At 39.5% G+C, this 4,835-nt stretch overlaps 1 pseudogene across 1 annotated transcript; it reads left to right on the forward strand.

The window, feature by feature from the left end:
• The first annotated feature begins 359 nt into the window (after positions 1–359).
• On the forward strand, positions 360–2,314 carry LOC311629335 (transmembrane emp24 domain-containing protein 10-like; annotated as a pseudogene). The gene is made up of 2 exons: positions 360–371; positions 1,626–2,314. The product of its transcript is annotated as a transmembrane emp24 domain-containing protein 10-like (transcript).
• The last annotated feature ends 2,521 nt before the right edge of the window (positions 2,315–4,835 follow it).

Here is a 4,835-nt window from a genome sequence, read left to right on the forward strand (position 1 = left end):
ACCTTTGACTTTTCTTTTCTCATCCTCCACAGTACAAGGAAGAATGAAGGAGCAAAGGCCTATCACTGACATTGGAGGAGTCAGTCCTAACCACTGACATTGGAGAGTTGTCAAGGTCCAGTTCAAGGCCAATGGATCAGAATGACCTGTTGCATTTGTTAAAAATGCAGACTTCCAGCTACATCTCAGACTACTGAATTGGGGGAAAGGGCACAGTGGAGGCGGGGGGGTGTCTGCATTTTAAATTAGCTCTCAGGGAACTTCTTAGGCCAATTAAACAGACTACTCTAAAGGAAATGACCCAATTGAGAAAAGACACACTGAGAAGGCAGCCTGACCATAGGGAACAAGAGGCAGAAATGGAGTGCAAGGCAAGTGGATGGGACATAGCAGTAGAGGCAAAAACAACAACAACAACAACAACAACAAAAACAGAGTACATAAACAGTGTGTAAGGGTTCAATACTCTGAAGCCACCATTTAGATATATTCATGAACAGCCTTCATCAGGACAGGGCAGCAGAGACTCCAGTTCACCAAAGAGAGAACCAACCAGAACAAGTGGGGCCTCTGCTACATTGCCACAGAAAAACCAGAGCCTCCTCATCTCTGCTCGTTAGTGGAAACAGCAGAAGTGCCACCTCTGTCTTCCCAAAATACGACATTCATATGTATGCCTTGCCAGAGAGACTGGGCCACATGTGGAATCTGAGGAAGTCTTGGGATGGAAGCTTCAGCTCTCTGTCCTCTAGCATGTTACAAGGGGAGGGAGGTGGAATAATGTGGGCCACATATGATGGTATCTCTCTCAACATCATACTCAGCTGTAAACTCCTCTACTAGACAGGAAGCTATTAGAGGCCAGAGATCTGATTGATAACTGTTTCAGAAGTCCAAGCATTTAGCAAACTGATGAATAATAGAGGAAGAAAGGAAGGAAGGGAGGGAGGAAGGGAGGGAAGAAGGGAGAAAGGAAAGAAAGGAGAGAGGGAGGGAGGGAGGAAGGAAGGGACCAAATCAGGAGAGGGAAATCCTGTTTTGTCAGTATTCAAAACTTAATTTGAAATGAAGCAGGGACTGACACTAACAATTCTCATTTCTTAGTAGCATTTGTTTTCCAGTCTGTTTCCATTCAGTTCCATGACTGTGAACTTAATATAGCCCAAATCCCTTATTTCTGGAAAAAATCAATTGTCTCCTAACTGTTGCCCTGCCCAAATTCTCCTCGTTCTTTTCCGTTCTAGTCCCTTCTACACACTGATCTCTGACCAGGTTTCCTAAAATAGTGGTCTTCAAACTTATTACTTGCGAATACTTTCAAAAGAATTTTGTAAGACTCTGTATCCTTGTGCACATTGTTAAGCTGACATGTAAAGCTTTTCATCCCAAGTTAAAATGGTTGCAAAGGATGTTAACTCCCAGTGTATTATAAATATTGTCATTGAAAAATATCACAGCACTTTAAAAAATATGTCATACTGAATGTAAATATCATGTCATCTAGGTTTTTTTTTCTAAATATATGAACAAGCTGTTGTTCATATATTTTTATTTTATTCTTTAAAATGTACTTTTATTGAACAGCCTCCGGCACCATGCCTAAAGCCCAGCGTGGCCTTTAACAGTCAGCATTGCTGCTTTTACCTCTCCTGCTCGGCCCCAGTTTGGTTCTCGCCATCTCCTTCCACTTGCCCATCAGCTCCCACGAGGAGATCCAAAAGGACCTGCTGGTGACCAATCTGGGGGCGCTGGCGGCCTGCGCACCCACCTCAGGATCACAGATTCTGCTGGCCGTATTCTGTACTCCAAGGAGGATGCAACCAAGGGAAATTTTGTCTTTACCGCTGAAGATTATGACATGCTTGAAGTATGTTTTGAGAGCAAGGGAGCAGGGCTGTTACCTGACCAACTCGTGACCCTAGGCATGAACATGGAGTGGAGGCGAAAAAAAAGAAGAGATGGCCAACGCAGAGAAGCTCAAACCTCTAGAGGTAGAGCTAGGATGCCTAGAAGACCTGCCAGAATCTATCGTGGATGATTTTGCCTACACGAAGAAGCGAGAGGAGGAGATGGAGGTTCCAACGAACCAACAAACACTTGGGTCTTATACGTCAGCATCTTTTCCATGTTCTGTCTCATTGGGCCAGCCTCTTGGCACGTCTTCTACTTCTTCAAGGCCAAGAAGTTAAATGGTAATAAGGCCTACTCTCCTCCTTGTATCTCAGCCAGCAGAACATCACTGGGACGTGCCTGGCCTAAGGCATCCTCTCAACAGCACCACAAAGGCACGTTGGAAGTTTCTTGCCAGAATTGATGTGGGAGGACATGGGTTACTGCCTACACCCAACCAGTCATTGAGGGACTTCTTTTTACCTTGACAGGATTTGGACTGGCTTTGCAACAGCAGGACTTAATAGAGTCACCTGGGACAAAAAATAGGGGTTACCTACATAAAGCCAAAGCCAGCATTAGTACTGGGTTTCCTCTTGGGATCTGTTTGAACCATGTTTTCTTTCCTTCTCCCACTTGCTCAACCAGCTTGGGCTTCCACTCTAGTTCCTTTAGCAAGATTTGAATGACCATGTGGAACTTGTTTCATTTTCACTGTCCTCTTTGGATTTCTGTGTGAAAACAACCTTAACTTTAACTTAACAGTTAGCTGAAATGTTTAGGTAGCTTCTGGAGGTACCCTTTCTTAATTTTATGTCTCATAAAAGGGTGATGGATGTGACACCTCATAGAAATGAGCTTTGAACTACAGATAACTCTTTTTAAAAATTTTTATTTTAGAGAATGAAAACATTTGTGCTCAAATAAATAAATAAATAAAATATTGTTTTATTGATTTCAGAGTGGAAGGGATAGAAACATTAATGAAGAGAGAGAATCATTGATCAGCTGCCTCATGCCTTCAAGTGGGGACTGAGCCCGAAACCAGGTATGTGCTCTTGCCTGGAATTGTACCAGGGACACTTCAGTTCACAGGCTGATGTTTTATCCATTGAGCCAAACTAGTAATTGCAAATAAGTAATTGCGGATTTTTTAAAGAAAATCAAAGACAATTTTTTCATGGAACTAAATAACTTTATTCTGTAATGTATTGCCCATTTTGATCAATGACCTTTTGCCATCTTTCAGGCAGCATCATAATCCCACGTTCAAAAAACTTCTGGTTTTTATTAGCAAAAAACTGAATCAGGTACGATTTGACATCATCATCATTATTGAAATTTTTACCATTCAAGGAGTTTTGTAAAGATCGAAACAAAAAGTAATCTGATGGTGCAAGGTCAGGACTATATGGTGGATGTGGCAAAACATCCCAACCAAGCTCCATTAATTTTTGCCGAGTGACCAAAGATGTGTGTGGCCTTGCATTGTCATGTTGGAATACAACACCTTTTCGATTTGTCAATTCGGGCCGCTTTTCTTCAACTGCATTGTTTAATTTCGTTAGTTGTTCAATGTAGACATCAGAATTGATCGTTCGGTTGGGTGGTAAGAGTTCAAAGTAGACAATTCCTTTGTAATCCCACCAAACTGATAACAAAACCTTCTTTTGATGAATATCAGCTTTTGATGTTGTTTGAGTTGGTTCACCTGGCCTGCTCCACGATCTTTTCCACTTGATATTGTTGTAAACAACCCATTTTTCATCGCCAGTTATCAGTCGTTTTAAAAATGGATCATTTTCATTACGTTTCTTTAGCAAATCGCAGCTGCTAATGCGTTGCGTTAACTGTGATTCTTTCAGTTCGTGAGGAACCCATGTATCGAGTTTTTGAACATAGCCAAGTTGTTTTAAGTGATTTTCAATGCATGTATGTGATACATGAAGCTTCTCTGCAATCTCACGTGTTGTACTGTGACAGTCCGAATTGATTATTGCTTTGATTAGGGCGTCATCAACTTCAACTGGACAACCAGAGCGTTTTTCATCTTTGAGTGAAAAATCACCAGAACGAAATTTGGCAAACCAATTTTGACACTGCCTTTCTTTTAAGGCTTCGTCACCATAAACAGCACATAACTTTTTATGAGCTTGTGATGCGTTTTTCCCTTTGCGGAAATAAAAAAGCAAAATATGACGAAAATGTTCCTTTTGATTTTCCATTTTTCAACGAACGCCAAACGAAAACTTCAAAACAGATCAAAAAACTTTTTTTACTGATTAACAGCTGAATAGCCAACTATCAAATAACAAAATGTGTTTTACATTTGTACTATGTCTGCAAACCTAAAAATTCAACTGAAGACATATATGTGTGAAACCCGCAATTACTTACTTGCCGACCCAATAGCTAGGGCTGAACAAGCTGTTTTTAATAATCAGAGATTTTGAATCTTTCCCTTTTTCTCTCTTTAACCTCATATTTTTATTTTGCTTTACCAAAGAATTCCACCCTAATAGGACATATTTTTATTCTTGAAAGTCTTTTGTTAATTACCTTAATTATCATAACAAAAAGAATATCTATTGAAATTACATTAAAAATTTTTGGGTGACCATATAGCTGGTCACCCAAATAATTATAATTATTCTGGACTAATTATTCTGGATTAAGTTATCATTTCAATTGCTATAAGCATACTATTGATAAAAATAGCATGAATACATTTTTATAAGGAAATGTATTTAATAAGAAAAATCTAATTTTGTTTTAATGTATCTCTTAATGAGTTGGATAGGGACTGGCTGGTTTGGCTAAAATTAGGTCAAGTATGTAATTTTTGCTAAAATTAGGTCAGGTATCAATTTAGCATAATTACTTATTATTTATGGCTAAATTGAGATAGTGTTTAACCTCAGTTTTATTCCCCTTTTTGTGCTTTA

Source organism: Pipistrellus hanaki, assembly GCF_964339955.1.
Source record: "Pipistrellus hanaki genome assembly, chromosome: 10".
Lineage (NCBI taxonomy): Eukaryota > Metazoa > Chordata > Mammalia > Chiroptera > Vespertilionidae > Pipistrellus > Pipistrellus hanaki.